Here is a 26,253-nt window from a genome sequence, read left to right on the forward strand (position 1 = left end):
GGTCCTCTTTCTTTGATTGTAGGAATTCACTAGGTTGAATATCTTACCGGTTACCAGCCGCAAAAGTTCTATGCAAGAAGACGACAAAGAATCAACTCAACATTTCTTCCTCAAATGCGCCGCTTTTGTCAGATCAATGCAGAAGCACCTCGGTTCTCATACTTTTCGACACCCAGGTGAAATATCGAAAATAGAAATAAATTAGCTAAGCTGATTTGTGATAGGTTCATGTCATTTTTGCAGTTAGCTGAGAGCTAACTACAAGAGATTTTTATTTTGACTTAACAAAGGATTGTACTTAACAGCCTAAGTGTGATCCCCCGCCATCTTGAAGTATCAGCCATCTTACCTAACCTAACATAACAAGAAGAAGAAGACCCATCTACAAGTGCAGTACATGTTCCCAACCGCTTATTACCTTCTAATCTGGATCACCTCATTTAAGAACGGACATACAGAAACAGGGTGGGAAGCGGCATGATAGACGAAAGACTTCTTTCAGCGGTGACCGTTGGGTCAATAGAATCAGATACAAATAGTTCTTCTTCTACTTTATTGGCGTAAGTAGTTCTTCTTTATAAAGTGGTTACAGCTGAGTTTACAATAGCTGTCTCTTAATTAGCTGAATTATGTCGTATATCTCATATAGCTCATCGCTCCATCGACTGCTTGTAGAGTTTGGCTTTTGTTCGTCGAGAGAGGACTCTTCTTCTCAATTGCCTACTCAATCCGAAGTAGCACCTATTGGAAAGAGTTATTCTACGTTGGATTTCGTGGCTGATGTTGTTGTTAATGCTAGACGAAATTATCTACGACTTCGTAGGTATGACTGTCAACAGTGAGGGAGCAGCCAAGTCGCGAGTGCGACGACTATTTGTTTGATTACAGGAGATATTTCGTTTTGCCCTCGTTCACTACCAGACTCATTTGCAAAGTATAGAAAAATGGACAGAAAACGAGTAGGAAGCATAAGTCTTATGTAGGTCCAAGTACAAATCTATAACTGATTAATTAGTTACCGTGAGCTTGGTATGACTCAGATGAGTCTCAATTGGATAACGGAAGCAGATTTGCCAATTAAAAAGAATTGTCCTGATTCACGTGGAGTTGCAACAAAATGCATTGCAACGTCCATAGTTTCAGAGTAGAAATGATTTATTTATTTCTTAGGTTATGTTCGCTTAGCTTCGTTCATTGAGAATAGTTGAGCTGCGTGATTTCTTCGGCAAAGGACACGAACAGCAATTGTACTACAATGAACAACAGCGAAATCGAACAATGCAAATGCAAAAGCTCAGCAAAGACACGCTCATAGACAAACGAAAATTCCGCGCACAGCTACAAGACACATTGAGGTGCGCAGTCCAAAAATGATATTAATTGAACGGTGGCACGCAATTCGCAAGTGTCCATTTTGATTAATTGCCGCGCAACGAAATAATACACGAAAGTTATTGCGTACAATTGCCAGCGACTCTGCGCCGCGGCGGCGCAGCCTTTTTCCTCACAAAACTTTTCGTAGGAAAGTCAATCACACACAGCAACACACACGCGCGCACACAGGGATTGCTTGCAGCATGCCGAGTTGCAACAGCGTGCAAGTGATGTTGCGTTGGTTGTACTTACATGAAATTGTGTTGTTGCCGTTGTTATTCATGTCGCTGCAACTGTGTTGGCCGCGACCGATTGCGCGCATTGTGCGAAAGAAATTACTACAATAAAAACGACAAGGGGCAGATAATCAAAAAAATTGAACAACAATAAAATGAACTGTGCATGAAAAACGGCGCTTGTAAGCGGCTACTGCATACGACACGCCGCAACTTTGTTTGCTCTACTCGCCTTTTCGCAACTGCCCCACAGCGTGCTAGCCTCGCACTGCACGCAGACGCATAGCGCATCCTTAACGCACTCAACATGCAACGCGCGCGCGCGCTGTGGATTATGCAATTGCCTTGGGTTTTGGTATTTCCATTTCGTGCCCGAATTATCGGCGGCAACATCCATGCGCTGCAACGGTAGCTGACCGCCTGACTGCCACTTGCGCGACACCGACGATCAATTGGACTCCGGCTGGGGTGGCCCGCTGCGTGGCCATGTACCCATAACCAGATTGACATGGTCGATAGTGGTTGCGCGGTCGGACGGACGGCCGCTTGTTTGGCTGGTGATACCGTGCGTAGTTGCATATTTGCAAGCGCAGTTGCTGTACCTACAAGTTCCCTGCTGCGCGTTCGAACAAATTGCTACAATTTCGATATGCCAAACTGCTTGCTGCCGCAATCAAATGCACCGAACGCTTGAAGTGCGGAAATTGGAGCGAAAGACGCCAAGGAAAAGCCACTGACAGACACATGTGCTGAAGCTGCGTGGCTTTAGCGCTTTGGTTGTGCGACTCCTGCTATACTTATATGTATATAGACGCATCGTTGTAGTTGAAACCTACGCCACATTCGATTTAAACACGCAATTTTAACCAAATAACCACGATAAAGTGCAACAGTTGTTAAGTCTACTCAAATGAAGAAACTCATTTCGAATTACAAGAAATGTCAAGGAAATAACACCAGGTCCAGATATAGTTTGTGCCAAGATTTATACCGGAAATAATACTGCGGCACGTCCTTCGTTTCTGGTCAAAAAACTGGCAATTGCTTTTCTTCTATGAAACAAACTACTTTCAATAACAATTAGTCTTATAATTAATCAAATGAATATCTTAATTGTATGTGCTTATTCCGTATAACAATAAAATTAATTTATATAAAGTCTTTGGGAATAGAGCAAATTTTTAAATCTTTCGCTAATATATTCTTAAACATCTGCGGACGTCTGCCTTTAGGTTTTTGAAAACATAATATTTTTTCATTTGACAATCAGGAGAGGTAGGAATCGAAGGTTTGTGAGCTCAAATACTACTTGAAGACTTTTTTAATCTCAAAAGCGCTTTGGATGCAATGACTATAAGCAATCCATTCTTAATGTTCAAGAGGAGCACTGTAGAGGAATGCTGGCTATTACCGAGTAAATCTATATGTTATTCTTGTGCTTTGCTTTGCTACAACTTTTTGTTTGTTTGATTGACAACGTGAAAAGTTTTTCTAGCGATTTTACCACCCAGAAAATTGAACAACGAATTTACTTGGAAATTTGTGTGTTTCAATGGAATCACGGCTACGAAATCGTCGAAAATGTTGCAGAAATATTTTGCCCAGTCTACTTTATCACGATAGCAAGTATTTAAGTCTTAAAAACATTCAGTGAAGGTCAAGAATACGCCGAAAATGTGTTTCAAGCGATAGACGACTCTTTTAATGACGATAACATTGAAAAAATTAAAACCTCAGTGCTTGAAGGTCTTCGTTTTGGCATCAGAGGGGTAGTAGAAGATCTCAATTATCTCTTAATCTTATACAAATAGATCGACTCAAAACATTTTGGTTAAAGTTTTGCTTATGAGGTGTGTCAATGCTAGACTCGTACCAAAAGATCTGAAGCTTTGAAAAATGATGTTGAGTAGAGGGTGCAGAAGAGACGCTTGACAACAATTCCTAGATTCATCAAAATCTTCATTACTGGTGAGAAGATTTCGGTAATGAATCAGTTGAAACATCCCCAGCCTACCCTAGTAAAACTAATATTGGGCAAAATTCGTTTTTTTTATTAATGTAATAGTCACCGTTGGCCGCAGCTAAGTATCATGATGGTCATTCCTTTTTCAACGTAGTCAATAAAACTTATGCCATGGGCATCCATCAACCCGGATGACTGCCGATTGGACTTCGGATTTACGCTTGAACATCTCCGAACACCGATCGGTATCATCAAATCGTCGTTGTTTTTGGTCAAAAGTGAGCTCGTGCGGAACCCACTTCGCATAGAGCTTTCTAATACCCAAATATTCGTCAATGATATGATGTAAAAGTTCAGTTGATATTTTTAGAGTGCATACTATCTCGAAAATTTTCACTTTACGGTCATCCAAAATTATTTTGTGGACCCTTTTGATATTTTCATTGGTAACAACCTCTTTTAGGCGCTCAGTGCCTTCACGGTCTTCGGTGCTAATTTCACCATGTTTAAACTTAGCATACCAAACCTTTTTGGTTGATTTTCCGGGGCTCTGTCTGAAAACTCGTCATCAAACCAAGTTTTTGCCGAAAAAAACTACCTCAAAGTCGGTCGGTCTTTGTTTACCGTAATGTACTATAGTTCACGTGAATTCGTTTCACAGGCTCAACTGGTTAGTAAGACAATTTATAGACTTTCGCGTCGTGTCATTCTAGTATGATTGTGACGGACATCCCTTGGCCACCGTATTCGCTGGATTTTACACCCTGTAACTCTTTTCCATTTTCGAAACTGAAAGATCCGCTTTGCGGAAAGTCATGACTGGAGCCATTAATTCGCTGAAGCCGTCCGAGGCTTTTAATACGTATAAGAGTTTGGAAAATTGGATTTAGGTTATCATGTTTTTATTCTATTGTAAAGGGTGGTCAATTTCGCAGTTACCTACTTTTTAAAGAAAAAACACAGAAACTTCAAATTGAATGTGGCATGTTTATTATCATTCTAAACAACATTTTTTGGCATTTATTTATTGAAGATTATCAATTTCAAATGTCGGCTGCGGCTACGTTTGAGATGGTCAATCCTTTGATGAGTTTTCGATGACCCGTTCGAACATTTCTTCTGGTAACAAGGCTTGAATAGAAGCGCGATTGTTCGCAGAGGCTTTAGACTTTACATATCCCCACAGGAAAAAGTCTAGTGTTGTATTATCACATGACCTTGGTGGCCAACCAACTGCACACCAAAAGGTACAAATCAATAAATCCAATGATTGATGCGAAGTATAAGAAGTGACGCCGAGATCACGAGCTTCAATTTCAGCTCTTGAATCTATTCAAGTTGTTCTTCGTTCCAAATGCGGCAATTTTGCTTGCTTACATACTTATTGGGCTAGAAATAAGCCGCATCGTTGAAAAAATTTGGCTCGAAAACCTTGGATCTTCTTGAAACTTTTCGAGAGCCCATAGAACAAACTTGGAAAGGTCGAGCGACTTCAATAGCTATATTTTGTAAGCTTTCAATTTAAAATCTCGATGTCAGTCCGAGTTGCTGCAAACGGCGCCGAATCGACTCTCCACGGCTTTCGGCTACAGCTGCTATATTTTCTTTACTGCGTGCTGGAGGTGGTCTATTCGGTCGAATGTTATCCAATAATGAAAGCGGGTCTCAAGATGGGTGATGGTGTTGGCTCAAGAACTTATTCAGAAGACAATAATAAACTTTTGTATGAAAATATGAGAACATGTTTATTAAATAAAGTATTTACTTCACGCGAAAGCTCACCAACCAAAATTCTTCAATATCGAAACATTAATTTCATATATTTTCTCCGTTTAGCAATGTTATCTTGAGATAGGCGATGAGCAGAAAGCATACTATACTGACCGTCTAATTTCTGCTAAGAAATACTTGAAATTCCGCATTTTGTTGAACTCATGGACTTATGTGAGAGTCGTTAAGCTAATTGGTCCCTAATGGCAATATTATAGGTAAGCGAAGGCTACACGATTTGTGTGATATACTCAACACTTATTTGATATTTGGCATATTTGAACTAAACTGTATTTGTTTTTTTCAAATAAAGACGATTCCTTAATCATAGAAAATTCACCAGGTCATCCCAAGGAGCATCCTTAGCAAAAGTACGAAAAAGTTGATAAATTGTTAGCATATATGTACACTTATAAGTATAATTACTTTTAAAAAGTTTTGTTAAATAAGCGTTCAACAAATCGGCGTTAATGAAACTACGCAAATAGTCTGAAAACAGCAGCACATCCATTGCTCAACGCCGATTGGCAGTTGTCAGACCCAAGCGCTTGAAAAAGTGCGAGCAAATGAAAAGGTGTGCTATACATAATAAAAAATAAATAATCAAATCGACTGATGCGTGAGCAAAAAGTGCACTTCAAGTGCACAAAAACAAACATTTCGCTTGAGAAAAAATGCCATTTCAATTTGCAGCGTTTTTACACAAATACTATATACATAGATAGTTTTGCACGAGCAATTAAATTCCGTCGCAGCTGTCATCCAATGTGTGCCGTGGCGGGACCAGCGCCGCCTACCCACGTCACCCTTACCGCCGAACTTATTGACTAATCGCTTGCGGCAGCACGACGACAACAGCGCATAGCCCCAGCCAGCCCCAGCCAAGCGCACCAACGGCATGCCGGGACTGTCGTGTAAGCTCACGTATGTACATTTGTATGTATGTGGTGTTATTCACGAACACTTCTCCAATGGCCATTTTTAATGTAGCGGTATGGCTGACTGGTCACTTGACTGTGTGGCTGCTTGGCGTTGGGTGGCGCCCGTCACTGGTGCTAATGTGACACTAAATTCCCGCCATTAGATGCGTCGCCGCCGCCACTCCGCTGGAATGGCATAAATATGAGATTTGCAGGTGATAAAATAAAATGGAATTACTTGGAAATATGAATCGTGCAAGTACTTATTATTTTGCAGCAACTCTTGTGATTTAGTAAGCACTAAGTGGTGTGGCCGAGTAGGTGTGGTGAGCTTTAGGGTGGGTCTCGAGCATAATTCATATACACAATATTTATTTTAATCAGTGTGGCTTCGGGGTTAATGCGGACACCAATCGATTTCTCATTTGCAATTATGGTTTGATATTTCCTATTTACATATTCCTTTATACATATCTACATATGTATATGTGTGTGTAGACATATGCGCGATAAAAGATATGTTTCTTTGTAACTACGGAGTGTAGTTTACAGTTACATCATTTTAAGGAAAAAAAATGTTTTGAAGACATACAATTGGATAATATTTCAGTACAATCAACTACCTCAAGTTGCCGTTAATCCTTTTTTCAATAAAATTCAGTTCTTCAAGGCGAATAAGTCGTTTGTAAAATCGAGCCAGAACCATTACGAAGATTTCTATATAATGGGCATAAATTTAATAATAATAATAATGGTCAAAATTCAGTACTTGTTGTAATCTTTCAGAGAATGGATCAAAAGCGCATGAGTACCGTTCGATAAGTATTTAAGCTATAAAAAATCGGTTGATCCTAATACCTGAATCTCACTTGGACAACTGTGAATGTTGAGCTTATGTGTTATCCAAAAACACAGTATCGCCAAATCCTCATATATCTTCGACTCGCTTTCAGCTTACCACATATTTATTAAGACGGTTATTATCAATACTTCGCTGTGTTCGCTGAAGTTGTGTCTACTGTGTCTCCACCCGTAAAACGGCACACAATAGAGGAAAAAGTGGCAAGGCTCGGCTCTCTCCAATCAGCTTTGGCAAAGATCGTCCTATGAAAGCTGGTAGCTTCACAGTGGTTTGGTAGAGATCCCTATGGAAGATTCCACCCCTTACCCTCCCTCTTAACTTCGATACATCTGTGAAAAAAACACTGCCTCTCTTCTCCAACGTCTTGGCTCCTTCCACAAATCCGCCAGGAGGAGGTTCCGGGATGCAGTGATCTATATTTTCGGGGATGCAATCTGCTTACAATGAGATGTTTACTGCCTTACTTCCTCGCGTACCTTTAATCGGCATTGTGCCTATGCGAGGTAGAGAACTTTTGTCACGTGTTCCTTAAAGAAAACCATCATCAGAGCATCTAGGCGTGGGCATTCCTAAACCAATGTGCGATGTGCACATTGAAACCATTTTGATGAAGTTAAAGGAGAAGATAATTTCAGCTTCAAGATCAAGAATCTAAGCACCGTTCTCTTCTAATTCTTTCTATTATTCGCGAACACGGTTCTTTATTCCATCACAGACAGGCATTTAGTCAGATTCGTCTGAAATTTCAAGCCTCAGACGAGAATGTAGTATATAATATGATAATTATGTGGCGAGGATCAGTATTTATCGGAACCTCGTATAATCATCAGCCCTGTTAATTTTTTATTCTTACTAACTTTAGTATCATATTTTTATTCTCTGAACAAGGTATATTTAGTTTGACCTGAAGTTCTTAACACTAAGAAGAAAGTGTCGCTGAACCTTCTTTCTTCTTCTTCCTTTTCGATTTTTGGAGCCAATTCGAGATTCCAAGTGCAGCTATTTCCTTCTCCACCCTGTCATTCCAGCGAAGTGGAGCTCCTTCTCTTCCCCAGCTTCCCCCGGCAGGTACTGCCTCGAATATTTTCAGAGCTGAAGTGTTTTCGTCCATTCAGGCGCCTTGACTTAGCTCGAGCATTCCAGCTGAGTTGATTTATCCATGTCCATCTGTCCTGTCTGTCTTAATATACACGAACTAGTTCCTCAGCTTTTGAGATACCGACCTGAAATTTTGGGCACGTTCTTTTCCGCCTAAGAAGCTGTTCATTTATCCGAACCCCCGTCATCGGACGCTGTGACATGAAATTGGCGTAGAAACTTATCCATCAAACTCAGGTCTCTGTACGGAAAACTTTTTTATTTGAGAAGATATTTTCGCCAAGTTTGACGCGAATTATTTTCAAAGTCAATTTTTGAAAAATATTTTAGATCGGTCCGCTTTAGCATATAGCTGCTATAAGCTTCTTTAGAGGCGAAGTTGCAAATGCTTAAGATTTGCATTTATGTTATTTTTTTTTATATTTTTATAACCACGGATGAGGCATCCATTCACCAAAATTATTAAAATTTCATTCAGCTACCGAAAAGAGACCTCGTTTCTGTCGAGGTGACATGGGTTCACCGAAAAAAAAGCGTAGCACTTTAACAGTTACCAATAGCGGCTTTTATTTGAAAATTCAAATTTAAATTTTGATTGGCAAATTTTAATTATTATTTTTTGTTTTATTCTATTGCAACAACCTCCTTTGCACTTGGGCATCAGCGATGAGCATATTTACAGCCGTAAACAACAGATACCATGAAGTTGTTTTTGTTGGCTTTATACGAATTAAACTTCAATTAACCTCAGCTAAGTAATGTAATTAAGTTTCAAATAAGTTTACGACCGATTCAAAGCCAAAACTCATAATCACAAAATCAAAAACAGAAACAGAAACAGAAAAAAAGCGAAAAATTTGCATTAGACCTCAAATCAAATTTTCAGAAATATGTTCACATGTTTGACGCTATGCGCTTACATATGTTCACAAGTGTGTGTGAATGCGTTTAAGTGGCGAAGTAGCCTATGGCCGTCACACATTTTCTTAATTTTTAGTGCTTTTATAACAATTTTAATTACACATAAACTGAAAGACAAACACACATACGCACACACGCACAGAAATACCAAACTTCAGCCGTCCAAAAACAAAGCTAAGCTTTCGTGTGCTATGCGCGCTGAGGGGGCAATAAACCAAAGGCTATGAATGCAATTCGCAGTTGACCTCCAGCGGGCACTTGAACGAATGAATGAGCGAGTGGATTTGCGTTTTGTATGTGTGTCTGTGGCGCGCAACCCACATGCGGGCACATAAATACGCTTATGACTGCCGTTACTCATAGCGCTATGTGAGTATGTGTGGCGATGCATGCATATCATAATAAATAACTGCGCAGCGGCAGCAGCTGCACTTAGCGGCCGAACGCCCACCACCGCCAGCCAGCCATTTGCCGCTGATTGCATCATTGCGCTCGCAAAATGTCAGAATGTCGGCTGAGCTTTAGCATTTCCAAATGCATAAACACACACATACATCTGTGTACTTGTGGCAGCGGGCGGTGGCGAGGCGGTGCGCAACTATGAGCTTGATTCCCGCCAACATAGCGCGCTTGTAGTGAGCGCCTATTATTTGCTATAGCTGTGGCCAGTAGCGCTACTGACAGCCCATTCGAGGCACACTAATCCGGCGCGAGATTGACTGATCGCGTATGGAACGGACATGCCAGAACGCTGACTGGCAGAGAGTATTTGGCGCACTGCAAGGTAGAGAGGAGTGTGGAAGGAGGAGTGCGCTTGCATTCGAGGTCGAGTGTTGCTTTAAAGGGCCGTTAGCATGTGTATCGTGGTATGGGTGACCAGCTGCACGCGCGGCTGTCCGAGTGCTGTAAGCTGTCGCGCCAAATTGAAAGCTTTCTCACGTTCATGCAACTTCTCACATTCCTTGAGATACAGCAACCTAAGCGCGCAAATAGCTACAAAGCATTGGATTGTTAGGTAGGCATAATTTAAATAGCAATGGACATCCTTGCTGGGCTGCAAAAAGGTATCCTTCCGCCGTCGTTATCCTACCTATATCTGTTGCACGTTAAAAGGGACATTTGTTGTTTACTTTTTTGCTTTTTTAACGGGAAAATGAAAAGTAGAAATTCCGGTTTAACCACCTCGATGACCATTGTCCGTCACTAAGCGTTCGGACATGCGATCCTTCGACGCGCCTGCGCATAATTAATGAGCAACTGTGCGTATGGCGTGCAAACATCCTGCCCGATATTTGCTACAGCAACAAGTACAACAACAGTTTAACAATTTATAGCTTGGAGATTCGCATTAATTCAATTTACATTGTGTTGTGGAATTTTCCAATTGCGGCTGGTTCATTTTTGAGATTTTTTTACATACATATGCATACGTAAAATATGTACATATGTATGTATGCATTTATTTATGTGTTTGCACAATAGTAATTTTAAAACCTATATCGTATTAGTTTTATATAAAAGCATTGCTGCACCCATCACAAAAGGGGTGGCACGCATGTGGCAGGAAACGGTAGTACACATACATACATACATATGTATATATATATACATTATCCCTTAGCAATATTTAAGTCCGTATAAAAAATGCCACTTCACTGTTGTTGTTGTTCCATTTATTTTAATTGAACGCGAAACCCGTACAACCCCAGATTGGTGAAGCCTTTGTGCTTTTAATGAAAATTAATACGAATGCAAATATGTGCATGAAGTTGTAGCTAAAATATGCAAATAAAAGTAGATATATTTTAATCTAGTATTTTTTCTGGAACATCTTTTCAACAATTTTCTTTTTTAATTTTTTTAAAGTCAAATTTATGGAGCAGAAAATTGTGAAATTAATATATGCATCGATAGGTTATACCTTTAAAAATAATATACTAAAATTTGAAATCTTTCAAATAGTTTTTTACTTACAGTCTTAGTATAATCAGCGTCAATGATCCGATCACTATAAAATATCGCGTGGTCCTACAGAGGTACTTTTTTCACTAACCTTTTTTTGATAGGTCACGTGTGAATCGTGTCAAGTTGTCATGTTTCGCTCTATGGGCGCTATGATAACCGACTATTTAATGCCTGAAATTAAAGCTCGATATCTTGGCGACATTTGGTTTCAACAAGACGGTGCCAGTTTCCGTACATCCATAAATCAATTGATTTATTGTGGAACACTTCGGTTAGCAGACAATTTTATGTTTTGGGTCGGTCGATTGACCACCAAGATCGTGTGATATCTTTTTTTCTGTGGAGATATGTAAAGTCTAAAGTCTATCCGGATAATTCCGCTTCGATTCAACCAACTACAGATATTGCCACCTAGTTTGTGTAATAATTTATGCAACATCTTGTAATTGGGAATCCAACACAAATTTATCTACTAAATGTCACAATTTAAATTAGCAGGCCAATGAAAACTGAATAGGCACATGCATAACAAGGCTATTGGATTTCATTCAAGCGCTGGGGCTGAGTGAGTCAATGTGTGTCAGGAGAGGGCACAATAGACCAAAGGTCGCAGTGCATTCCTCAACTTTCATTCATTCATTCATTCAAGATCGTGTGATATCACACCGTTAGACTTTTTTCTGTGGGGATATGTAAAGTCTTAAGTCTATGCGGATAATACCGCTTCGATTCAAGCAATAAAAAATGTTGCTAGTTTGTATAACAATTTATTCAGTGACTTGTGACATGGAGCATTGTCTTGGTGAAACAGCACTTTCCTTTTCTTCAAAAGCGGAGGTTTTTCATCGATTTCGTCTTTCCAGCGGTCTTATAATGCTACATATGTAATAGTCACTGTTTATGGTGCTTACTTTTCCAAGGTAGTTAATCAATATTATTCTATGCGTATCCCATAATACAGATGCTATAACCTTGTCAGTCAACTGTTGCGTTTTTCCACGCTTCGGAGCGGGTGCATCGTGTGCAGTTCACTCGGATGACTGTCGATTGGATTTCATCCACTGGCCATGTTTCATCCACTGACACATATCGATGCAAAAACTCGGGTTTATTACCCTTGAACATCTCCAACACTGTTCCGAATCAATATCTCGTCTTTCTCTTAGCCGAATATTCGTAAATGTTTGATGTCCACGTTCAGTTGATATTTCTAGAAAGCCCGCTATCTCAAAAAACTTGATTTTTCAGAAAAAAAATTATTTTGTGGAGTTTTCTGATATTTTTGTCGCTAACAACCTCTTTTCAGCGTCCACCAATCTTTAATGGTTGATTATCCTGAAGCAGTGTCTAAAAACTCATCCTCGCCCTCGCAAAAACTGGAGCAGTTGATTTTCATAAACTTCTCTTGAGGGGAATTTTTTACTAAAGAAATCTTTCGCCATATACATAAATAGATGAATGAAATAATTTTTTGCCAGACTCGGATTATAAGATGAACGCATCAGAGCAAGTTCCCGGAGTCTCTGGCGAGTTAAGTATTATCGTTGTGTGTGGCCTGATATTCTCACAATGGAACACAATTATTCTGGGTGAAGGCTTTCTATAGACTGTTCTAAATTTGGATTCTGGCCATAGGCGACCAGTTGATGATTCTCTGTCAATCTGAGCAAGCACATGACAATTCTAGCTTCATCAACGATTGGCCGGTTCACCATGATTCAACCACGCTTTCCTTAACGTTGTGGTGTAAGTAACACACTTTTCATTATCAGCATTGATGGGCTTCCAAAAACATGTTCACTTACTATTAAAGGGTGATCCATAGTCCCTCTTTTTTAAAAGAAAAAAATGCAGAAACTTCAAATTAAATAGGAAATATTTATTATCATTCGAAAGAACATTCCTTGGCATTTATTTTTTGAAGATTATTCCTTCCAAATATTGGACTTGGCCGGATGGTTCATCCTATGAATCTATTTTTCGACGACTCGTTCGATCATTTTGACTGGTAACTGGTGAATAGCACGTTCGCTGAGATTGTTCGCATAGACTTTACACTTTACATATCCTCACAGGAAAAAGTTTAACGGTTTGATATCACACGATCTTGGTTGCCAATCGACCAGTCCAAAACGTCATATTATTTGCTCATCGAAGTAAGGCTTCAGTTCTTGCAAAATCTGTATTTTGTATACTTTCAATTCAAGATTCTGACGTAAAAAAAGCGAAGTCGTTCCATACGTCAGTCCGAGTTGCTGCGACTCTCCACCGTCTTCATGTACACTCTTAGCTACGGCTGCCACTTCACTGTCTGCTGGACGTGGTCTATTCAGTCGAATATTATTCAATACTGAATAATGGATTTCAAGATGAGTTATGCTCTTGCGAATAGTACGCTGAATAGGCCGATTATGTTGACCGTATGTAGAGCGAAGCGCGCAAAACACATTCTTTGTAGACTTTCATAATAAAGTTGAACGATTTCTAATCGTTGTTCAGGCGTAGGTCTTTCCATGATCAAATGCCAAATAATATTGAACAAAAATAGCATGACAGCTTGACATGACTCGCGCGTGATCTGTCAAAAAAGGCTACTGAAAAAAGTACCTCTAGTTAGATCATCCGTTAATAATATATTTCACACATTTAACGTAGTTTTCGACACAAGGTCAACCGGAAGTTCAAAACTCATTATATTGTGTATGTTAAAATTTATTTAGCACAGAAGAGCTAGGGGAAGTACTGAGCTGATATTTTTGATTTATAGCATCAGGTAATATTATTAACAGGAAAATACGTTCATATAATTTCCATAAAAACACCTGATCAAATTTGAACCGGACTTATTAAAATATAGAAATCCTTATTATCGCTTTTAAAATATACACCTTAGCCAATACAAACATGCCAACGTTTATTCTAATTTTCCATACATTTGTTCTAAGCTTTGGCAAGGATAGCCTTCAGTGCCTTTAGCGAATTCTGTGCTTTTCGTTTTCACTTCATTTTTGAACCAAGTTGCGGTCAAGATCAGTACGGATCAAGTTTTTGGTATAAACTTAGTCATAGCACTTTGGTTTCGCATATTTGGATCTTGGAAAAGTATAAATAGATTTAGACGAATTTTAGATGAGAGTTAGGGGAACGATTTGTGGTAAGTTTCATTCTGTTGTACATTTATTGATGGTTAGTTTAACTTATGTAACGAGAAAGAATCTTTCGTGGTTTAAAACGGCGTCATAAGTGCGTGGTACCAACCCGATTTCATTTCGCTTGACCTTTAACTTGAAGTCAATTGACCGCAAAGCGAAGTCAAGGTAAGGGTCGCTCTATGGAATAAAGATTAAAAATAAATAAACGGACTGTTAAAGACGAAACTGCTTCTGATATTGAAAATATTTCACATTGAATCTTATAAGTAAATATGTTTATAAATAATCAAACATTCATATAAGCATGTAAATAAAACGAAAAGCCCACTCGAACATCTGCAACAAAATAAAAAATAAAAAAGAGTCTTAAAGAAATTGACTAAGGTGCTTGACCTGCCCCCGGCTGCACCGACGTAGCATCCATGCAACACTTTACTGCCTACACACACTCCACACGCTAGCATCACTCCACAGCAACAGCGCGTGCAACATAATGTGGCACAGTGCACACGAAATGCCACCGATACTCCATTGCAATAACAATAACAACAACAACACCAGCACTAACTGCAACAACATGCAAGAATAAACAAGAAGAAAAGCTTCGTGAAAAAATGACCGTAGATGAAGGCAAGAGCCAAAGGTGCGCTTGCTGCTGATGGTGGAGCTCAGCCGGTGAAGGTGAAGGGGTGCTGCGGTGACGCGGAGACGAAGTAGAAACATTCACTTGGCGATGTTTAATTTATTTGCATTAAATTTAGACGAGCGAAAGGTTGTTTGCTTGCTTGCGCTGGAATGCAATCGCCTTCATACGTATTTCACCCATTGAGTATCTGTGTGTGTGTGTGTAAGTTGGTGCATGTATTTGTGTGTAAGTGTTGTTGGTGTAACTAGATTGGTGTGGCGCGCTGCATTGCACAGAGCAACAGAACTTGAGAACTTTAGAGATGGAAGATTAGAGACAGCAGTAGCCGCGACGTTCAAGCAACACTGCAACACGAATGGAGGCTGATTACACTGGAAAAAATACCTCCTTGGTTCAAAGTTAAAGCGAAATGAGTCTTTGATTTGATGAGTTTTTATAGAAAAAAGTTCTTTGCTGGAAGTTCAAGTGTTGCAACACTTTATACAGGGTTTGTTTGGAAAGTAATAGGACAGATTTTCTTCCACCACGACTGTACTTTAGCAAGAAGTGGTGTAATTCGGTGGCGCCAGGCCTTTTTAGAGGGCCGGGAAGAAGTCGCTGATGAAGACCGTGCTGGGAGACCGGCGACCTGCAAATCCAAAGTGAAAACGATACTCATTGTCTTTTTTGGCATCAAAGGCAGTGTCCACCATGAATCTGTTCCTCCTGGACAAACCATCAACGCTAAGTTTTACGTGGAAGTCCTATAGAGACACAAACGAAGGGTCAATCGGGTCCGACAAGACATCGCAGGCGATTGGAAGTTGCACCACGACAACGCCCCGACTCACACTGCCTTTCTTGTGAACAGCTACCTAACCAAGGCCGGCACCACAACGCTTCCGTAGCCGCCCTACAGCCTAGATGTGACTCCCCTGGACTTTTCTTGTTCCTTGCTTGAAAAGGCCGATGAAAGGCAAGCATTTTGAGACGACAGAGGTGATCCAAGCAGCATACACCTCGGTTCTCAAGGCTATTTCGCAGAATGCGTTCCTTGACGCCTTCAATACTTGGAAATCGCGATGGCAGCGCTGTATGGACGCAGAAGAAGCCCATTTTGAAAGTTTTTAAAGAATTGTAACGATTGGTTCAAAATTTTTTTTTTTTAATCGACTTAGTCCTATTACTTTCCGCACAAAAACCTGTAATTATTCAAGTCTTTCAGTTCTATTATGATCCCGGTGTTTTGTACATTGACAAAGATCGCCAGATGTTTAGCCGAGCTTCTCTTCCCTTTGAGGACCCCGGCTTGATGTTATGGCAACCCCTTACACCCACTATTAGTAATACTATAGAAGGATCTAAGATCCACTTTAAAAATAAACAGAAAAAATCATAACTAAACCGAGACTTTGAAGAACTTGTGAATCTCAGCCAAACCTCAGTCTTCTTTTCAAATAAAAAAAAAATCAAAGCAAAACATACAAGAAATTCTCACCGTGTACACAACGCTCGAGAATTAGATGCAGATACTCCATCATCTGTAGGAAATGAAGTAAAAGACGACGTCCAAGTCGAAAGACAAACAAAGCGATAAGATTGCCACAATGAACTGCAACAACAAAAAAGATGCATAAAGAAATGATATACCAAAAAGGTCAAAACCCAAAATAAGAAAAGAAATTGAATAAGAAGCAACAACAACTAGCACAGCAGCTAGCCAAAAAATTCATTGGTGCAGATAAAATGAAAGAATTGGCTAAAAAGGCAACGAGTTGAGCAATTCAACGAGTAAATCAATCGCCTCTATGCACTCGTGCAAAAAACGCAAGCAGCCAACGAATGAAGCGTAGCAATCAGCGAGCGGTAAACAAACGAGTATGCGCCAGCGAGTAGCGAATCGCCGCTGTTGAGCTGCTGCAAACGCATAACGAATAAGCGGAGATGGCAACTTATAAGGAGAGCAGAGTGCATAAGCACACACACACACACTCACATACAATTTTTGCTTCAGTTAATATATTCGTTTACTCCAACTAGAAACAATGAAGTGTACAACTATCGAATTAAAAATTGACTGACTTGACAGCAGAATTCCACACACAAAAGAAATGACAATTGAAAGAAACGGTGTTTTGTTTTGAGTTCTCTTTCATTTTGTGACTCGTATTTTTCTTTTATTTATTGTCTAATGAAATGGCTTGGTAAAATGCTCATTATAATACCAAATGTCGTCGAACATAAGCAAGCATGCGGAGGCTCTGAGTTTCCATTAATTTTTAATTTACTTTTAATTTGTCTTTTAACGGAATGCCACTTGTTGCCCTCATAAGTCCATACATATGTATATTTGTGATTTGTTTTTAATTCCCCATTTTTTGGCAAAGCAGCAAGTGTTTCAAATTAATATATACATACATACTTATTTTCCTAAAAATGCAGCTACTTGCAGCAAATACTCCTGAGCATACCTTGTTGCAGGCAACAGCATCTTGGCAACAAACGCGCCAACAGTTCTCAGCTGGAGCTCTTTTCGTCTAGTAAAGTCTGACTATCTCTCTGCCTTGCCTTTCTACCCACTAGCCGTTCACAGCAGTGGCGGCGCACGCAAGCCCAAACTGAAAATTGGAAAACCAATGGAGCATGAAAGCAGTGAGTGGGCACTGTGTCTCTGGAATTTTCTTGCACAATTTTTATTGCCTTAATGAACGGTCACGCTACATTTAACAAAAGAAAAATGTTTGGTCCAACAAGATTTACTGTTAATAATGTAAGTGAAAAGCTGGCGCCCACAATATCGGATCTTACTTAAGTTGAAAAAAGTTCGATAGAAGGGACTATAGAAAAGTGACGTGAAATACTAACTGTATGGTGGCGACACACCCCGCAGCGACTGACAGATCGAGAAGACTGCAGGAAATGTCTAGAGCTGGGCGCCAGAGAAACTATGGAGCATCTCTTGTGCACTTGTCCTGCATTGACAAGACTACGCTGTAAGCATCTGGGGTTTCCACGGTATGATTCGCTGGAGGAGATATCGATCGTGAGGCCGCAAAGTCTATTAAAATTCGCGTTAAGTGCAGGCATCCTAATGGATGACTACTGCCCTTGGACCTAGCAACTGAGCTCCATTTGGTAACAAATGGATCAAAACTGGTCTATGCCTGGCATATTTCCTACCTGATTAACCTAACCTAACTTGCAAACTATTTTTATGCAGCGCAACATCCTCGCACGGTCCCATTTAGAATTTTAGAAAGCCTCATAACCATTAAGACTAATTTTGATCACCGAACATTATGCTGCGTTCATATTTATTACACTCGCGGACGACGGCAACTCATTGAGGGTCCAAAGGTGGGTTAAAAAATAAAAAAAAACTCAATCCCAGCAGGTCGAGAATAGTACTCAAGAAAGGAGCTACTCCGTCTGTATGAACAGTCGGTGTTTGTTACCAAGGAAACTCATAATTTAAATCAAAATTGAAGGTCAAAAGGCTTTTTGGAGAAATTCTCTTTTTTGATGAAAATCATAAACTTTTTACGGACTTCAGCCAAAAGCTTCATAAGTTTCTTAAAAGCTATAAAACATATTTATGAGGAGATATACATATTTATATACTGACGTATTCGGCTATTGCTTTGATGTTGCCAAGAAATTAATCCCTTCGGCGTTTATAATTTCTCAACACAGTGGCGGATTCCCGCCGTGAACAATAATTGCGTGTGTAATTAGCCATAGAATATATGGTTTGACCACGGCATGCTTAGCGAAATGATCGATAGCTTAAATATGTTTGGTAAAAGGGGTAACACTTCATGATGGCAGCGCCCAAAACATACATATACAAAAAGTAACAGAAGACTGTGAAAGTGTAAGATTTTGTTCATAAGAAATATTTGGCGCCTAAAGCGCTGTTTTCATGATCTCGGATCTGACTGGATTTTATAAAATTTACACAATTATTCATTCCATCGATATTATATATATTTTTTCTTTTTAATTTGCCCGATCCATAACTGAAGCGCCTGCCTCCTTTGCACAAATTTCGCTTGAACCGCCACTGTGGTCATTATTATTCTGAACAACAACAATTGCAGCGTTTGGCTTTTTGATTTCAGCACTTAACCGTACTATCCCTAACCAACGAGCATAAATCTACACACACACACTCCCAACACCACTAATACATAAGCACACATTCCAATAGTCGTTTCTAGCGCGGGACTTACGCACGCTATTTATTAGACACTCATTTTTATGCGCCTACATATGTGTGTATGCTGCCCGCATGGTACATTTGTGTGTTTGTATGTATGTGTATGTGTGTGCGCGTGTATACAGCATGGCATCATAGCGACGCACCAACATTTGTTGTTGTTACCACTAGCATTGTTGGTGCGGCTGGTTGCTGCTGCGCGCTACGCTCCTTTGGTGACGGTGGGAGTGTGAGCCGTCGCCATCGCTGCTGCTGCTGCCGCGCCATCACCAACCACCGTGCCGATATGCATCGAATTTGAAATTGAATGTCGGTACTTTTGGTGGTTTCAAGCGGTATTCAGTTTGAGGGAGTGCTGTGGGTAATTGTTAAGCACAGTGTGTTGATTACGGCGAAAATTAAATTAAATAAATAATTTTTTTGAAATTTCAATCGAAAGGAAAGTTATAATAAAAATAGTGACTAATTTTGTAGAGTCTTCATTGATGCACTTCACCAAACACTGCAATTTTTTTTTATTGAAGTCATAAAAAAAATCGTTTTTTTTTCATTGAGCCCACTTTTATAATTCTCATCAGGTTTATAAGAAATAACACATATTTTGAATGCGAACTAGTATTGCTGTTATACCAATAACTATGACAGATACAAAAATATGTAAGTTGAAGTTTGATTGGAAATACGAAAAAACTTTTTCGACTACCCAAAATATGAAAACTTTACTCCAGTTAAATATTAATAATTGATAAATATAAAATATTAAAAAATAATAATAATTTATATTTATTTCAACCAAATATTCCAATTGTATATTCACTCTCAGCCACGTCCCACTGTATCCACAAAACCTCAATAGCACAGCACCCGAACAAGCGAAACAATCAAGCTAGTGAGGGTAAAAACGTGTGCGCAGCGCCAAGTTTGTGACTTGAATCTTTGGTTTAGAGCGCTCAAACTGCCGACGGTTGCGCGCTTGCCAGTCACTGTCGCCAACACCGCGCGCACCGCTCCCACGTTGCATGCATGTGAAAAAAGTACCTGCGCACACACAAACATAATAAAACAATCGATGATTTTATTACACACAGATACATTAATGAACGAAATGAGCAACACAGCAGGAGGGTAGCGCTAATGCGCGCTTGCTTGTGTATGTGTGTGCAGCGGCGCGTTTGTGTGCGTTACAGAGATGAAACCATAAAAAGCAAATTACCTTTTCAGACACTTTCCACAAAGCGCGCGCTCTCACACACACATCGGTGCAAACGCTACAGGTGTTTCGGAGCGCACAGCATGCTTGTGTGAGTGTGCGCTCTCATGCATACGCTCCGCTTTCGGTACACGTACACTGCACTTGTAGGCGTCGGCGGGCAGACAGGTAACAGCGCGGCACAGGTAGTCGGTCCTCGCAACTAACTCATGGGTATTGTTGTTTTTGTTGTCGTTGTGGACGGGCATGAGAGGCACACGCGTGAGCTGAGATTACACGCCACAGCGCCTGCATCTGTGTGGACTGTGCGCTCACACTCTATCGTCTCTATCGTTGGTTTTCGGTGGCTAATTCGTTGGGTCGCTGGTTGGTTGACTGACTGCCTTAGTGTCCGCTTTGTAGATACGCTCGTACACTCGTTAGTTGCCTCATTCGCTCGTTTATGTGGTTTGTACACCTTTTGGGCACCAACCGCACCACTCCACTCCAACACACTCCACATCACAGCACACACAAAATAATAGTCGAGTTCGAGACGTGATATTTTTTGTTTTCGATCGAGCAAACAAATTCACAAGAATTTTTCCTCAAATAAAATATACAAGAAATCAAATATTTCTACATGAAATATGCCACGCAACGTTGCGGCAGTGAGCCAGTGAGTGATTTAGCTGCAAATCATTAAGAATTACAACAAGCGCAAAGCGAAGGCGAAAAACGAGCATAAATTATTTGTGTTGATTTGTGTGAAAATTTTTTTAAAAATTATTATTGTGCTTCAAAAGTGATTTAATTGTGCCTTTCCAAACGCGTGCAGCCAACTGGAGTTTGTGATTTTCAATAAATATAAAAATTTTACTAAAATTAAATCAAACGTTTTGTTGGCGTTTGCTGAAGGCGCGCGTGGCTGCCACACATTCGAGTGGAAAATATAAAATAACAAATTGAAAAAAAGTAAAGAAAAGAATAATATATACACTGTAATGTATCCGTGTACAGCGCGTTTAACGTCAAAGTTGTTGTTATTATTGTTGTGCCGCAGTGCAAATTCGCCAACAACAGAATGCCAACAGTGTTTTGTGTAAAAGACGCGCGGCGCGCGCTTCTCGTGTCTTCCCATTCACGTGTCGTTGTGTTGGTGCAATGATGTGAGTCGATATTGCCAACCAGTATACACATATACCCCCACACACACACACACAAATAGCAATATATAACTACGTGTTAATAACGTAACGCGTGTGTATAGGTATACGCTAGTGTTTGTAACATAAAACCCATTGGAGTTGATTAAACGCGCCTGTCTGTGTATGCGTCTGCGTGTGTGTGTATGCGTGCGGGAGCGCTGTGTTCAAAAAAGTGTTAATTAGCAAAGACGCGCTTTTTTCTTAGTCAGATCACAAACAATAAATTGGAAATGAAAACAGAATAAAAAGTCAAAACCAGCGGGCGAAAGGCTCTCTGTAAAAGTAAAATCAATATTAAAAAATATTTGCAAAAACAAAAAGGCAAAAATTTGTGCAAAGAAATTGGTGAAATTGTTAAGCGCTTCTGGCCAAACGATCAACTCATATTCTTATTCGCATCTATAAATAAAAATTTGCTTAGCCAAAAGCGTTGCGAATTACAAAAAATATATTAATAGTGCTTACCCTCTTCACTTTATCATGCTTGTTCGCAATAAGACATTCTTGGCGCGAGATTTTTCACATTAGCATTTACTTGTTTACTTTTCAAGAAAATTTAAGCAATTTTAAAAATTTAAATTTTTTATGCTTATAGCTAAATAGTGTTGCCAGATTTATATTGCCTATATTTTATGTGTATGGAACTTTCCAAAAAATTGTTAATAAGTTATTTTTATTATAATAACTATTTTAGTAATATTTATTGGGTAGTCGAAAAAGTCTTTTCGTATTTCTGATCAAATTTCAACTTATTTTTGTTATATACATCAAGTTTAATGAACCAAATATGTACCATTTTGGTCGAACACTTTTTGCTATTTTTCCGTTAAAGACATTACTCCATTATTGTAAAACTTTTTTGGTTTCTCGGCGAAGAACTGTTACAAGTAACTTTCACAGGCTTCTTTTGAAGGCCACTTTACTCCATTAAGCGAGTTCTGTATTGACCCAAACAGATTGTAGTCCAATGGTCCAAGGTCAGGGCTATATGGTGGATTCATCAAAACTTCTCAGCCAAGCTCTCCCAGTTTTAGCCGAGTCATCAAAGATGTGTGTGGTCTAGCGTTGTCCCGATGGAAGACGAAGCCCTTTCTGCTGATCAGTTCTGACCGTTTTTCTGTTGCTTTCTTCAATCTCATGAGTTGTTGACAATGTTGATGTGGAATCAATCGTTCAACTAGGCTGGAGCAGCTCATATGGAGCATATATTCCTTTCCAATCCCACCAAACACTCAGCATAACCTTTTGAGACGTCAATTCTGGCTTTGCGACCATTTGTTGAGCTTCATCACGCCTGGACCATAATCTTTTTCCCACATTACTGTCGTATTTGATCCACTTTTTTCTCCTGTTACCATTCGCTTCAGAAATGATTCCATTTCCTTTCGTTTCAGCAAAGAATCGCAGATGTTAATTCGGTCCAATACATTTTTCATAGACAATTCGTGTGGTACCCAAACATCGAGCTTCTTTTTGTTGCAAGCCTTTTTAAAATGGTTCAAAACCGTTTGACGTTGAATGTTATGTTCCTTTGCGATGTCATGGCTGCTTGTGTGACGGTCCTGGTCAATTTTTTCCATAATTTTGTCGACTTTTTCAAAGAGAGGTCGACCAGAGCGAGGTGCATGTTTCACATCGAAATTTCCAGAACGAAAGCGAGCGAACCATTGCTGTGCTACACGAACTGATACAGCACCGTCTCCGTAAATTTTACATATTTCATTGATAGCTTGCGTGGCATTCTTCGCTTTTTTATCGAAAAGTTTCAAAATAAAGTAAATTTCTTTATTTTTTTCACTCATTTTAGAATGGCTGTAACACTTTTTTAACTTTCCATTTGTTAAATTAAGCTCAAAATATTACCTTTCCAACAGTATATGATATGACACAATGTGATAGCACTAGAAATATACGACTGTAACGACATCTAATATTAACAAAATACGAAAAGACTTTTTCGACTACCCAATATATCTATTTAAATTTATACTTTATGGGGTCTTCGTCGTGCGGGGTGCTCAAAATATCATAAAAAACTTACTGATGGATTCTGTAAGAGGTTCTCAATAAGCAACGAGTCATTGCAGAAAATATATGTATATCAGTGGGGCATTTTATATATGCAAATCTACTAATCCACCAAACAAGTTTTGTAGAGAACAATAACAAGTTGTCCTCTTCAAAAAGTCGCCACTGTAAAGTCTTATTCATGCCTCATAAAAGTGAAAGCAATTTTTAACGATTTCCTCTCATGATCTTAATTTAGAATATGAATAATAACATTGTAAAAGTAAATTAATAGGCGACTGATGTACTAATTCGATTTCACCGTCAATTGTGGTATATTTCTTATAATTTCTAAGCTGGAATTCTACGAATTTTGAATGATTTTCAGTTGCAAAGTATCAAACGCCACATACATATGTATATACACTTATTAAGATAAAAATACCGATGATTAAGATCATAAATCAAAATAAAAAAAATTATACCAAAGACTTCTAAAATAAAATACATATAAAAAACGATTTAACTTACGTCATAAACCATATTTCTGTACATTTACACTTGACTTGCACTTGTCTCAAGAAATGCCGCAACTAGATATAACGGAAATACGAAAATTACTAATGTTTAAAAATTAGCGCGGAAATCCCACAAAACCAGCATTTTTGGCGCATTTTGAGCGATGAAAACAGCTGATATGACAATAACAAAATTAATAATAACGAAAACAAGTAAAACAACAACAAACACATACCAAGCCCGATGAGCTAACACAGTCGTGTAGTTCATCAGTTAGTAACCTGAAAAACCACTACAAGAGAATGAAGAAACAGCAAAAATCAGCCGCACAAGAAACCAAACAAAAAACATCAAATAAACAATGATGGGAATACGAGTAATACATATATTTGTATTTTGTATTTAGATTGTAATGATTGCAGACCAAAGAAGAATATACGAGGTGAATAGTATGTGGGACAGCGTCATGCGAAATGACTTTAAATTACTCGAGTTTTCATTAAATAAAAGCGGAAGTCGTCTGTGCCGAAGAAAGTGGCTATTTTGAATTAGACTATTTAAAAAGAGGAAACTAAAAATACCCCAGGAATGTGTTAAATTAAAAACTCAGAGTTACTTTTTGAAGTTTAATATTATATACGTGGGTATTTTATATACGTATTTTATAAACGTTCTATTACTCTTGCATTACTTTAAGTATTTAACTAGATATTGCACCTAAATTTTACTAATACTCTTATATTGCATTACTTACATATTGTAGCATTATGATTGATTTCAAAGCATGCTTTTTTTTGATTAATTCAAATATTTGGCTCGAAATAGTCTAAACTATTTTAAAAGTGCTTTTATTACATTACATTACTTAGCATTACTTTTGATTACCAAAATAAATTTTCAGTTTTCTTGACTGATTCAAATACTGGCTCGAAATTGTCCCAAAAGCTTTAAAAATGCTTTGATTACACTACATTACTTTTTGATTACCAAAATAAATTTTCATTTTTCTTGATTGATTGAAATATTTCACTCGAACATGTCCAATAATTTAAAAAAATGCTTTGATTACATTATATTACTGACTGGATTACTGCAAGTAATTTGAATTTTTCCTGAATAGTACACACATTTGTCTCAAAATTGTCTAAACATATTTAAATTTGCTTTGATTACACTGCATTACTTTCGATTACCAAAATTATATTTTAGTTTTCTTGATTAATTCAAATATTTGACTCGAAAATGTCCAATCGGTTTAAAAATGCTTTGATTACATTACATTACTGACTGTAGTACTGACTAATTTATGCTTTTGTTAAATAATTCAAATATTTCGCTTGAACTTATCTAAAAAAAATTCTTTGATTACATTACATTACTTAGCATTACTTCCCATTACTCAAAGGAAACTTTAGTTTTTTCTTGTTTATTTAAAATATTTAACTCGAAATGTCTAAACTAAAATTTTTTATTTTGTAACATTATGATTACCTCACATTACTTAGCATTAGTTTTGATTGCCAAAATTAATTTTAATTTTTTTTTGAATGGTTGAAATATTTGGCTTGAACTTAGCTAAAAACATATACAAATTCCTCGATTACATTACATTACTTTGCATTACTTCTCATTACTCAAACGAATATTTTATTTTTTCTTGATTATTTAAAAAATTTTACTTGAAAATGTCTAAAAAATATTTTGATTACATTACATTACTCAGCATTACTTTTGATTACCAAAATTAATTTTAATTTTTCTTGAATAGTTGAGCAATTGCCTCGAAATTGTGTAAAAATTTTAATACTGTTTTGATTTTGATTACATTACAATACTTAGCATTACTTTTGATTACCAAAACAGAATTCCATTTTTTTGATTTTTTTTAAATATTTGACCCGTTTACTTCTGCAGCCAATACATTACAACTAATTGCATTACTTTTAATTACATTATTTTGTAAAATAAGTTGCATTAGAAATACCTGATTATATTAGCTTAGACTACATTCAATTTCATTACTTTACACTTACTCACTTGTTGCTCTGCAAAATCAAGAATTATTTCTTCTCATAACTTCAAAACTTCTCTCTAAATATTTATACCTCAACGCCTGTGACCTCTGAAGTGCTTTCTTCAAGTAAGCAGTACATAAGTACATAAATAAATATATACATATATATAGTATGTATGCTATATGGTATGTAATCATTTAAGTACTTTTT

The 26,253-nt window shown here is 38.3% G+C and overlaps 1 protein-coding gene across 7 annotated transcripts in view; it reads left to right on the plus strand.

Moving 5' to 3' along the window:
• LOC105229403 (protein grainyhead) overlaps positions 1-26,253 on the plus strand; it is a 286,235-nt gene that overhangs the window by 19,462 nt on the left and 240,520 nt on the right. For 2 of the 7 annotated variants that reach the window (XM_049451844.1, XM_049451849.1), the window contains exon 1: positions 20,676-21,463. The exons of 1 other annotated variant lie outside the window; for it this stretch is intronic. The gene's annotated coding sequence lies outside the window, so the exon portion shown is untranslated. Of the gene's footprint in view, positions 1-20,652; positions 21,565-26,253 lie in introns of those variants that run through there. 4 more of the 7 variants (XM_049451847.1, XM_019991500.3, XM_049451845.1 and 1 more) reach the window with 4 other exon arrangements.

The sequence above is a fragment of the Bactrocera dorsalis genome, chromosome 3, assembly GCF_023373825.1.
Source record: "Bactrocera dorsalis isolate Fly_Bdor chromosome 3, ASM2337382v1, whole genome shotgun sequence".
Classification (NCBI taxonomy): domain Eukaryota; kingdom Metazoa; phylum Arthropoda; class Insecta; order Diptera; family Tephritidae; genus Bactrocera; species Bactrocera dorsalis.